Genomic DNA, 14,048 nt, shown 5'->3' with positions numbered 1-14,048 from the left:
TTTTGATCTTTTCCTTCTTTCTTGTCTTCTTAATGACTTTTGATTTCTTCATGTATGATGTTCTTGTTGTCATCCCACAACTTTTCTGGTCTTTGGTCTTTAGTGTTTAATGTATCAAATCTGTTCCTCAGATAATTTCTAAATTCAGGTGGGATATATTCAAAATTATATTTTGGCTCTCATGGACTTCTTTTCATTTTCTTCAGATTCAGTTTGAATTTGCACATGAGTAATTGGTGGTCTGTTTCACAATCTGCCCCTGGCCTTGTTTTGACTGAACATATAGAGCTTTTCCATTGTTTCTGCAAATGTCAATTTGATTTCTGTGTATTCCATCTGGTGAGGTCCATGTGTATAATTGTCTCTTATGCTATCTAAAGAAGGAATTTGAAATGAACAAATCATTGATTTTACACAAGTCTATCATGCGATCTCCAGCATCATTTCCATCACCAAAGCCATATTTTCCAACTACTGATCCTTCCTCTTTGCTCCCAGCCTTTGCATTCCAATCACCAGTAATGATAAATACATCTTGATTGCATGTTTGATTGATTTCAGATTGAAGAAGTTGGTAGAATTCTTCTATTTTATCCTCACTGGCTTTAGTGGTTGATGCATAAATTTGAATAATAACAGTATTAACTGGACTTCCCTGTAGGCGCATGGATATTATCTTATCACAGACAGTGTTGTACCTCATGACTGATCTGGATATGCTCTTTTTGACAATGAATACAACACAATTCCTTTTCAATTTTTCATTCCCTGCATAGTAAACCATGGTTGTAAGATTCAAAACAGCCAATACCAGTCCATTTCAGCTCACTAATGCCTAAGATATCGATGTTTATGTGTTCCATTTCATTTTTGATAATTCCCAATTTTCCTAGAGTCATACTTCGTACATTCCATTTTCCAATTATTAATGGATGTTTACAGCTGTTTCACTTCATTTTGAGTTGTGCGCCATCAGCAAAGGAAGGTCCTGTGGGCTTACTCCCATGGGCTTTACTGCATTCACATCATTATGATCAACTCTGCTTTGAGGAGGCAGCTCTTCCCAAGTCACATTGTGAGTGTCTTCCAACCTGAGGGGTTCATTTTCCAGCACTATATCTGACAGTGTTTCTCTGCTATTCATCAGGTTTTCATTTACTAAATATTCAAAGGTAGTTTGTCATTCTTCTTCCTAGTCTGTCTTCATCTGGAAGCTCATCTGAAACTTGTCCACTGTAGGTGACCCTGTTGGTATTTAAAATACCCATGGCATAGCTTCCAGAATCACAGCAACTCACAAGCCACCACAGTACAACAAACTGACATAAAAAAAAAAACACTCACTCCAGATGATGAGAACTGAAGACACTTGAAATCAATTAGTCCAAGAGATTAATGGTACATGTGAACATCAGTCTCTACAACTCTGAGATCAGGAAAACCACATGATGCCCTACTACCACTACCAGCTGTTATGAAAGAGATCACATTAGAAGTTTCTGGATCAAGTGGGAGAAAATATGGAACAACTATCAAAAATTATTTTAAAGAAAAAGACCAGGTTTACTAGTCAGAAAGAGACTGGAGGAACATGAGACTATGGTTCTCAATTACCCTTCAGGTCTGGAAAGAAACTCACCCCGATGGCCCAATTTTTAGCCAAATAGTAGATAGGAATATAGTGGGGACAGCAACATTAATAAAGTATGCTTATCATGGAATGGCCAGTCATTCAAAATCAAAAAGGGCAACATATACCTAAAGACAAAGATGAGAAAAGGTAGGAAGTTAGGTGAAATGGAAATAGGAAACATAGGGAGGAAGCAGGAAAGCTGTTACTGCATGGAAAGGATAACAACCTATGAGATGAAATAAAATGTAGATTTGTTGAATGTAAAACTGATTATCTATAAACCTGCATTACATTTATTATAAGTTTAAAAAAATAAAATTTTAAAAACTCCAGGTGATTCTAATATATTCAGCCTGGCAACCACAGCAGCCTTTGGGAAGTGCCATTCTGTATACTCATCATCCCAAACTGAAGCATTTTAAAACAAGTAGGATGTTTCCAGAATACAAGCCCAGCTGTACTTCCCTCAAACAGCAGATCAACCAACACACAGAAAAAGAAGTGGCTTCTCCATGGGAACATCGAGAGCAGAGGAAAACAAGCATATTGTCTGCAGTGATAGGAGATGCTCCTAAGTACATTAAGTAAATGTTCAACTACCCCGTTCACATTTTATTAGATCCTCAATTGAAAATTGCTTTTCAACCATTTTATAGGAAATGAAATCCATTTCCACCTCCATCTGGTGCCAAAATTAACAAAGTGGAAAATGCCGACCAGCTTAGGCTTGCCCAACTTCAGCCTTGACTGGGCATCAGAGTACCTAGTGACTTTCAGCTATTTGGTCCTGAAGACCATGACCTCTGGTAAGACCACTGAAACATTGAAACAGCCCAACCTGCTCCAGCCTCTGAGGATCACTCTCCATTCAAAAGCTGAAGGCATCAAGAGATAGGCTAAGCTGACCATCTGTTCTTCTCTCCGATAATATGTAATTAAGTAATTTATTTATTCAGCACTTGAACCCCTCCTCTCTCTTCCCATTAGTCAAGGATGATTATGCCAGAACCAGCTGTAGTTAACATATTGCACACTTAGGCAAGTGCTGTGCTACAAAGCACTCTTCTAGCCTTCTGGCTATCACCACCTTTCAGATCCAACCATAGGTGTGACCGTGTGAGTCCTGCTACACTGTTGGATTTGCTTTCTTCCCCAACAATTAGGTAGCACTTTCCTACTGTGCATTAAACCATTTACTGTGCATATTTAATATATTTCTTCAAAGATGAATTTACCCACATCCTTTGATCAGTTTGACGAGAACTGCTTACTGGCTAAGCAGCACTGATTAAAAAAATTTTTTTTCATCTGGCAAATTTTATCTGTTGTTGTTATTCTGTGCCATTGAATCAGATCCAACCCATAGCAACCCTGTATAGGGTTTCTGAGGAACAGCTAATGAACTTGAACCACATACCTTGCAGTTCAAATTGACTTTGCAATCCAACACATTAACCCATAGGTCACACCAGGACTCCAATTTTTATCCAAGATATAAATAAACACAAAGGAGCACAGATAATACCATGTGACTACATAGCAATGAGAATGATTCCATAAACCTCAGGCAAATCCTAGAGTTGAAACTATACTTACATATAGCCTATGTGATGTTTTTCTACATTACATATTACATTTTGTACACCACATCTGCTATTGTGACTGGACCAGCAAATATTCAACTTTCTTCTGATAACAGATTTCTACTTTTTAAAAAAGAGAACTAAGAAACTGAGGCTACGGCCCTTGGCCACACTTCAGATCTGAAACAGAATGCACTCTCTTAGTCCAATTTTCAGTCAAGCAGTAGATAGGTATAGGAGGAAAAGCAACATTTAATTAAGGACAAAGTTAATAGAATGGAAATAAGAACCACAGGGAGGAAGTTGGATAGCTGTTTTTGAGTGAATGATATTCAGTGAGATAAAAAAAGAGTGTATGATTTGTTGAACATGAACCTGAGAATCTTCTCTGTAAATTTTCACTCAATTCACAATAAAAATTTTCAAAAAATAAAAGGTAGCCATCATTCCTCAGTCATATGCCCATAAAGTTTGGGTGGGGCTGGCTCAATCTAGTATTGACCAGTTTATGATTTTAGTAGCCCAATGAGTAACAATTCTATAAATGACTAAAAAAGTAGAGTTATTTCTACTGAAGTTAAGATGAATGGTGGTGATCTTCTTGCCAACTTAATGTTAGCTTGGTGAATAAAGTCAACTCAAAAAGCAGAGAAGCAGTGATGCCTGAGATGGAGGCAGAGAAGATGACGTGGAGAGATGGAGCAGCTTGGGACTTTAGACCCAGAGAAGGAGAGGGACTGTGTGCTGATGACCGGTGGGGCGGGGGGAAGCAGGCTTGTAGGATATACCCTTTGGTTGGTTGATGATGCAGCATGGAGGGGATTGTAACCATGGCAATGTGATAGGATGAATGTAAAACTAATGTTCTCCCATGTAAACTATCACATAATTCACAATAAAACATTAAAAAAAAAAGCATCATAACTAAAAGATGCAGGAACCAAGTCCTGAGCATCCAAGTTATTGAGTACCTACTGGAGCTTTACCTATTCACAAAATTCTTTGTTATGTGAATTGACAAATTCTTTTGATAGCTTAAGTCACTCCGTTATTTCTGATACTTGCAAATATAAAAATGTTGATGAATACATTTCTTTTATTCCAAATGTAATCAATCATGGTCTAACTTCAATAACTCTTCAAGAACATCTTGGTTTACATTTCTTTGAGTTTAGTAATTCAGTTTTACTTAGATTGTACAAATAGATTTAACAAATATAAAATAAATTGCTAAAGGTATATCAAAACTAAATCAAAATATTTAAACCATAGGTTTTTTAAAAAATAGAAAACAAGTAGAAAGGTTAGTCCAAGCCTAATGGCCAATGGTATTAGTTTTTTAACACTGGCATATTTAAACAGAGACTGGAAAATATTTGCCCAATATGTTGTAGAGGGTCTTCTTCGAGCAGATAAATTATTATTAGTTTCAGGCCCACAAAGTTTGCTATGGTAGGCTAAATAATAGCTCCCCCATAATATATTTATATCCTAGTCTTTTGTCCCCATAGGGAAAAAAAAAAAAAAAGACTTTACAGATGTTAAGTGAGACTACTGAGATGGAGTGGTTATCCTAAAATGAAGTATCCAGGCAAGCTTTAAAATTATCACAAGTGCTTGCTAAGAAGGAGGGAAAATGATATTTTGCACAGACAGAAGAGGAGGAAATGTGACCATGAAGTCAGAAACTGAGTAGATGCAGATATAAACCAAGAAATGTTGGCAGCTTCCAGAATCTGGGAGTCTGGATGTGTTACTATGGGATAAGCCCTGGACTGCTAACCAAAAAGTTGGTGGTTCAAATGCACCAGATGCTTATTGGAAATCTTATACAGGGTTGCAATGTATCAGAACTGACTCTATGGCACTTAACAACAATTTTATATTTATTGTAGTCCTGGTGTGATTCTGTGGGATAAACACTGGACCTCAAGGTCAGTTTGAATTGCAAGGCCAGTGGTTCAAACCCACTAACTGCTCCTTGGAAACCCTATTCAGGTTCGCTGTGAGTCAGAACCAACTAGATGGCACTTAACAACAACAACAGCAAAAGCTGCAAATGTCAAGGTATAGATTCTTGTGTACAGTCTCCAGATAGAACATAATCCTGCTGACATCTTGATTTTAGTCAACTGAAACTGATTTCAACCTTAGAACCTCCAGAACTATGAAAGAATTTTTTTTTTTTTTTGTCATTTTATACCACCAAGTTAGAGTCCTGGTGTAGCACTGTAGGATATGCATTTGATTGCAAACCATGAGGTTGGACAGTTCAAACCCATCAGCCGCTCCTCAAAAAACTGCATGCATGGTTGCTGTGAGTCAGACCTTACTCAATGGCATTTAACAACAACAACAAAGTTTGTGGTAATAGGCTACAGCAGCCTTAGGTAATTAATATAGTATGTGATGAGAGTTTGGTTCTAGACACCCTTTTATATATTTGATATATGATAATGACAATGATATTGATAACCATTTGTTCAGGGCCTACTACTTGTCAGACACCAATCTAAGAATTTTACATGTATTACCTCGTTTAAAATTCATAAACCTATGAGTAAGTCATTTTGTAGATAGATGAAGAGAAGTTAAGAAAGGTTAAATGACTTGTCTACAGTCACACGGATTCCTGGTGTTGTGCCATAGGATAAGTCTTGGACCACAAGATTGGTTTCAACAGCAAGGTTGGCAGTTCACTCTTCAGAAGCACTATTGAGGATTGCTAGGCACCAGAACCAACTTGACAGCACTTCGCAACAACAAAAACAACCACACAGTAAGTGGTCAAGCAGTAGTCAAACACAATCTGATTCTAGAGTCTGAGAGCTCAACTTCTAGAGAAGGTAATTATTGTCTATGTTTGAAATCTCCTATTGATGAAGAAAGGGCAATGAGGTAACCTATCTATGGTGTCAACTATCTTTTCAAACGAAGATGCTTCTATTTAACTAGAGGTTTGCCTCAAAAGACCAAACCTATCTATTCCTATAAATTCTGACCATTGTTTAAGCCTTCTGAAAACATAAAGAATAAATCCAATCTTCCACAACATACCTTATCAATCATATCCGCTCTTTTCTTCAAGTTAAATGTCACCTCCCTCTGCTTTTAACCAGCCCTTACTTAAATGACAAAATATTGTGATGTATGACATCCTAATTGCCCTTGTCTCAAAAACCACAGGTCTATTCTATAGAAATGCAGAAATCAGAACAGAATGTCATATTATAATTTGGTGTGGTCAATACAGAACACTAATAAATGGTTTGATTCAATGGCAACAGGTTTTTATTATTACTTCTGTTGACAAATTCCATTATTGCTGTTGTTATTAGGTGCTGTCAAGTCAGCTCCATCTCATAGCAACCTTATGCACAATGGAATAAACCAGTGCCTAGTTCTGATCTATCCTTACAATTGCTGTTATGTTAAAGCCCATTGCTGCTGCCCCTTGGGAGTCTTCCTCTTTTTTTGGTGACTCTCAACTTTACCAAGAATGACATCCTTCTCCAGGGACTGCTCCTTCCAGATAACATATCCAAAGTATGAGAGACAAAGCCTTGCCATCCTGGTTTCTAAGAAACATTCTAGCTATACTTCTTCTAGCAGAATGTTTGTTCTTCTGGCAGTCTGTGTTACTTTTAATATTCTTCTCCAACATCATAATTCAAATACATAGTTTCTTCTATGATCTTCCTTGTTTACTGTCCAAATTTCACATGCATATGAGGCTATTGAAAACACCATGACTTGGGTCAGGCACATCTTAGTCCTCAAACAGATATTGTTGCTTTTTAACACTTTAAACAGGTTTTGTGCAGCAGATTTGACAAGTGTAATACGTCATTTGATTTCTTGACTGCTGCTTATCCATAAGTGTTGACTGTGGATCCAAACATTAGATATTTAAAATGCACTATTTCATTTCATAGTCACCTCCATTGTAATAATGGAAAAAATTACAAATAATTTCAATGTGTGAATAATACCCATGAGGGATATATAAAATAATTCAAAGCAAAAGTTAAATTTAGGACTTCCAGAAACAGATCAGATCACATGAAAAACCCCTGCTATAAAACACATAGATATTCCAGTTAAAATATAAATATTATTTTACACTTATATCTGAGATCAAAAGAAAGTAAGGGAAATCCCAGGCATCAAAATGCAGAGGAAAGGAAAGCCAATGAGATGTGCTCATGTTATCCTTTTTAAAGACTCAGGTCTGGTCTCAGTCAATCCAGGGGCTTGAATTTTAATGAGTGTACATACAGGAAATAAGACCTTGGATCTATATGAAGCAGGGAGTTGGAAATAAGACTTCACCTTTAAGGCACAACTTAAAGAGGGTTGTACTTTCAGTGAAAAGATTCTCTACAAATAATATACCTACTGGAACAGGGAAGGAACCGGAAAGTTGGTCTAGTCTATACTTCAAAACTAGGGTTCAGGGAAAAGCCCATCCTCAAAATTTTAAGCCCCAAGACTGTCTTCCCATAATTTTTGGGTTTATTTTACATTGTCTTTGTATGGTTCTATATTCCACAAGGTAAGAAATTAATATAAAAAGTTTGTCCTGGAGCACATGACAGGAGAAAATGCAAACCTTATCAAGACTCAGCCCAAACCACATAGGAATCCCATGGATAAAGCCCCACAGAGGATACACATGCAAAACAAAAATTATAGGATTCAAGTGGAAAAAAATCTAGTATTCATAAAATAGTCAGCAAATAAAATAAACAGAAGTATTAGATACAAGAATATCAGATAACAGTCAGAGATTTTTTTAAGATTGTTTAAAAATTGTATAAATGGCAGTATATTAAATAGATGTACTTATTTCTATTTCTTCTTAAAATACCACAAAAATTATAAGTTTTTAAGCCATATACTCACAAATACAAAATAAATGGGAGCAAAAAAAAAAAAATTGTGGAGGATGGAAAACAGATGTAATAGTGATAATTGACTATCAGATGAGATTCCTCAAATATCAATTAGAAAAGCTAAGAAACCATCTAATTTACCTCACACATGACACAAGACATCCTCATTGTCAACAAGCATGCTTAAGGTGTTGAGAGTCTCACTAAGAATATGAGCAGATGATCCGAGTTAAACTAACATCTGAGGAAGAAGAGTTGGGAATCACTTTGGGATTGAATTCAGGTGATTTTTAACCTTAAACATTTTATATAGTTGTTGTATGTCTCATTTTCCTCATATGTAAACTTCACAGGGTTGATATGACAAATAAAGTACTATGAAGAGTGAATGTCACATAGTAAGTGCTATTATATTTGATATTTGTATTTTAAAAAAAAAGCTTTTATTGTGAATTGAGTGATAGTTTACATGGGAGAATATTGGTTTTGCACTCAACCAATCATATTTTGTTTCATTGCAATGACTACAATCCCCTCCATATACCATCAGTTAACAGATTTGCCTCTACTCCCCCCGCCCCTTTTTTTTTTTTTAATGTATACAAAAACACTCAGGAAAATACAATTATTTAAACAACCAAAGAGCATATTTTGCAAGTCAGTCTCCTGGCTGGCACACAGTCTTTCTCTTTTCATAAGTCTAGTATCCTCAGCTACTCTATCGCTCCATGCCATTACCACTGCTATCATCTCTGGTGTCTCTGCTTCTCTGGTTAAGATTCCATTCTGCTTAACCTCTTCTCTCTTGATGGTCCTAGGTTCCTCTGTTCCTGGAATGTTCGATTAACTACTCCCCTCTTTTTGTTACACAACTTCTACTTTTACAATTGTGACTATCACAACTAATCATGATAACAATTATTCATTATTGAGTCAAAAGAATCCTATCCCCATCTCCTTTCACCAGACCCATCTAGACAGGATGAAAAATATTCAGTGAGGATTCTTTCTTTCCACACTCGCACTAAAACTGAACTCCATCTTGGAAACTTGTAATCCAGTCACTTCAAGCTTTTATAAGCCCCTACCCTGCCCCATTTTAGGTAGCCAATGTCTAAGTTGCCCGTCCCTATCAACCCTGTGTATTGAGGGGATAGGCTTGATCCTTAGATTACTTCCATCTTAGTAGGTATTTTGAGCTACTACATCTATACATAAAGGTCAAGTTCATAAAATTGCAGCAATTACCATTAAACTCTTTATCTTTCTCTAGTGGCGTTCTGATCAAGCCATCCAAACTAGGTCAAATAGGTACTATCTGTAAGTTTGGATGTTCTTGTGTGCCTCCTCCAACTTCATATCAGCTGGACACTTCACTCTCAGCTCTAGCCCACCATGGCTAGGTCAGTATCCAAGCCTAGCCAAACTTCAGACCAACTAGCCCTTCCTCTTCTCTCTGTCATTTCAAGGTTGACAGGAGTCTAGGGAACATGGTCGAACTCAGTCCATGTCTTCATTACTGCTTTTCCCCCACTTCCATCCTCACAAGTAGACAGACCAATGTAGTCACCAGCGTATTCCATGTTCCCTTTGAGTTTCAGTCTTGGAAAACAGTTTGTCATGAAGGAACTTGATTGCTTGCCTTGATGCCTCCCAAGTGAACAGCTTGCTTGTTCTATAATAGACAGTCTGCCATTTTTGGTTTTGTTTTCAAAGAAAATTGTAATATGAAAGAGAAGGCAAAACAAAGATTTAAAAGTAAATCACAGAAAACGGAAATCACATAGGTGAAAAAAAATTTTTTAATATCTAATAATATGCTCAGAGAAATAAAATACCTAAGCTATTGTGTATAGGAAACTGGAACAGAAACTTATTTTTAAAACCTTTTTGTTGAGAATAAATATGATCAAAAGAGAGGGTGTAACATAGACTTCAAGAAGTCTTCTAGGACAGTAGTTCTGTAATGATAGAGAGAAGATTTCCAAAAATCCTCTCCTTCACAAAAGCAAAGAGAACATTGGTAAAAATTATCAAAATCAGCTTATCTAGAACTCTAATATGAGCCAAAGACTTGCAAAAATCCAAAGAGTTTTTATACAAGAAAAACCTTTTGTGTCTTGGAAGAACAGTATAACTCTATATATTTCTATACGCAACAGCAAGAGAATTGAAATCTTTCAACAAACTGATGCAGTACAGAATGTACTCACCCATCTATACAAAGAAATTAGGAAGACAGTTACCTGATCAACTAAATGGAAAAGATCCATATTTGTGTCCATTCCAGAGAGCAGTGACCCAACGGAATATGGAAATTATCAATCATTAAGCATAACGTTTTCAAAGTTTATCCATGGTATTACATGTATCAGAAATTCACTTCTTTAGAGCTGTTTTATTTACATTGAGGTGCAATCCATAATGCACATTATCTTCTTTGACCTTCATTAATAAGTATTTTAAATCCTCTTCACTTCCACCAAGCAAGGTTTTATCATCTTTATATCACAAATTGTTAATGAGTCTTTCTCCAGACTTGGTGTAATGTTCTTCGTATAATCCAACTTCTCGGATTATTTGTTCAGTATACTGATTGATTACGTATGTCAAAAAGATACAACCACTACTCACAGCTTTCCTGATTTTAAACCAATCTGTATACCTTTATGTTCAAACCACTGCCTCTTGGTCTATATACAATTTCCTCATCAGCACAAGTAAGTGTTCTGAAATATCCTTTCTTTGCAATGTTATCCATAGTTTGTTATGATCCACACAATCAAATGCCTTTGTGTAATCAATAAAGCAAAAATAAACATGTTTCTGGAATTCTCTGCTTTCAGCCAAGATCCATCTGACATCAGCAATAATATCCCTAGTTGCACATCCTCTCGTGAATAAGCTTGAATTTCTGGCAGCTCCCTATGTACTGCTACAACTATTTCCGATTTATCTTCAGTTATATTTAACTTGCACATTATATTAAAGATATTGTTTGATAATTTCACATGTATTGGGCCATCTTTCTTTGTAATAGACACAGAAACATATTTTCAAATCACTCAGCTAAGTATCTACTTCCAAAATTCTTGGCATAGATGAGTGAACGCCTCCAAGCACTAAATCAGGTTTTGGATATTTTCAATTTGTAGTCCATCAATTCCTGGAGCTTTATTTTTCATCAGTGGCTTCACTGCAACTTAGACTTTTTCCTTCAATACCCTAGGTTCTTGATCATATGTTACCTCTTGAAATGATTAAGCATCGACCATTTCTTTTTGATTCAGTTACTCTATGTATTCTTTTATCTTCTTTTGATGCTTCTTGTGTCATTCAATATTTTGTCTATAGAATCCTTCAGTATTTCCAGTTGAGTCTTGAATTTTTCTTCTGTTGCTTCAGCTTGAAAAATACTGAATGTATTTTCCCTTTTGGTTTTCTAACTCCAGATCTTTGCAAATTTCATTATAATACTTTACTTTGTCTTCTCAAGCTGTCCTTTGAAATTTCTGTTCCACTCTTTTCCTTTCTCATTTCTTCTAGTAGTTTTAGGTTCTGTTTACTTAAGAACAAGTTTCGCAGTCTCTTGTGACATCATTTGTGTCTTTTCTTTCTTTCTTGTCTTTTAAATGAACCTTTGTTTTCCTCATGTATGATGTTCTGGATATCTTCCTACAACTTTTCAGGGTTTTGATCATTATTTCGAAGCTGCACTAAAACCTGTCCAAATGGACAGGTTTTATTAAATTAATAAAAATTTTAATTAAAATAGAATGAAGTTTTTCTATGAACATTTTGAAGCATATATTATGTGTTGGGTTGCTAAATGCAAGATGAACAGTAGAATCCACCAGCCACTCTGAAGTGGAAAGATGAGGCTTTATGATCCCAAAAAGATCACAGCATAGAAAATCCTGTGAAACACGGTCATTATGAATCTGAACCAACTCAACAGCACACAACAATAAAAATATGTTTTGATAAAATATATGTATATATATATAATTATCAAGTCCTTTGGTTGAGGGGAGTGAAGGAGTTTATATAAGAAAAAGCAGTCATAGTATATTGATGGCTTAATTGTGAATAGTGCTTAAGAAGTCAGAATAATTTGTACCTTAAGTATGTGACTACCCATCTATGACTTTCAATGAACTCTTCTGAGAGAATTGTGAAATTTGAAAACGTTTGTTTAGTGATAGCAACTAGAAGAAAAGAAAGTTAAATCCCTACATCCAGTATCTGAAATTCCATAAATAACTGTTAAAACTGAAAAACAAAAACTATCAAAAGGCCTCCACCAGCATACATTCTCACAGAAGCCCCCTACTTTCTGTGTAGTCAGAGCTGCATGGTGGTGAGTGCCACAGCTGTGAGTCCCAGAGGATGGAGGAGTTATTTGCAAACAACACTCAAACAGGCCCTGCTCCAAGTATGTAGGGTCAGCCCTGCCCAGCACTGGGCTGGCTATCACTAGGAGAGCCAATTGAATAAATGCGTGGGGTAGAGAAAAGGGGTGAAAGAAAGTAAGGAAAGGAAGCTGGTGATCAGTACAAGTACCTCAGGTTGGGGGGAGGAGGGGCAGTATGGCCATCTTTCACTTTCTCAGGCACCTGTGAAGGCAAGCTACCAGTAGGCAGTATATCATGCTGCTTATTGGTGGAGAGAAAGCCACTGATTTTCATTTATCACTGTTGTTTGATTGTTTTGTTTGTTTTCCTTCTTCTTGCCTTATCTAAGAGGAAACAAGAATTTCTCTTCTATTCCTACTTAGTTGAATGTTTTTCTCAAGTATGGATGTTGGATTTTGTCAAATGCTTTGTCCGCATCTATCAATATGATCACATGGGGTTTTTTCCCTTTTTTAAAATTTATATAGTGAATTATGTTGATTGTTTTTCTAATATTGAACCATCTTTGAATTCCTGGTATGATTTCTACTTGGTCATGATGTGTTCCTTGTTTCCATTCCTTTTTCATTCCCAACCCTTATGAAGTTTGTCCTTAGGTGAATGCTGTGTTTTGATCTGAATGGCTGACATTCTATGGTTTGTATACCTCACTAGTGTTGTTTTTCCCTCTTTATAACTATTGTTATTAATTGCCATTGAGTTGGTTCTGACTCATAGCAACCATGTATAGGAGTTTCAAGGAGCAGCTGGTGAGCTTGAGCTACTGACCTTCTGGTTACAACCGAACTTGCAGTCCAGCACATTAATCCACAGTGCCACACAGGACTCCTGTATATACCTATTACTTGGCTGAAAAATTTAGACACAAAGGTGAGTTCAGTTTCAGACCTGAAGTATAGCCAAAAGCTTCAATCTCAGGGTGCTATCTATTTCTATCTGACCAGTAAGCCTAGTCTTTTCTATAATTTTGAGTTTGTCCACATTTTCTCCCATTCTATCCAAGACGTCCTAATGGGATACCTTTCAGCACAAGTGATAATCATAACCAAGCTGCTCTCATGAGCATGGAGACTGATCATGGAGATAGCTAGCTCTGATCTCATGGTCCTGGAGATTGATGTTTACATGGTTTAGTTGTCCATTGGACTAATTGTTTCTGGACGTCTTCAATTTTTATTACTCTTCTTTCCTCTGGACAAGGAGAGACTAATAGTTGCCCCTAAGATTTCCTCTCACCAGTTGCTACTCACCAAAGTAGAATGTAGAACATTGCCTTTGTGGACTGTGCTTTGCCAATTGACTATAGTGTCCCCAAAACTCATTCCTCAGGCTCAGCAACTCATTCCCTCAAAATATTTGGTAATGTCTAAGAAGTTTCATAACTTCCCCTCTGAATGTTAGGCCACATTCATGGATATCTTTTCTGCAAGGGTAAATACCTATGTACAAATATTCTCTGTTAAACTTTTATGTATTTGTGGCTATTCTACTACCTCTGTCTTCCACACCCATTCAACATATG

The sequence above is a fragment of the Chrysochloris asiatica genome, unplaced genomic scaffold (genome assembly GCF_000296735.1).
Source record: "Chrysochloris asiatica unplaced genomic scaffold, ChrAsi1.0 scaffold00073, whole genome shotgun sequence".
In the NCBI taxonomy this organism is placed as follows: domain Eukaryota; kingdom Metazoa; phylum Chordata; class Mammalia; order Afrosoricida; family Chrysochloridae; genus Chrysochloris; species Chrysochloris asiatica.
This window is presented reverse-complemented; position numbering follows the sequence as displayed.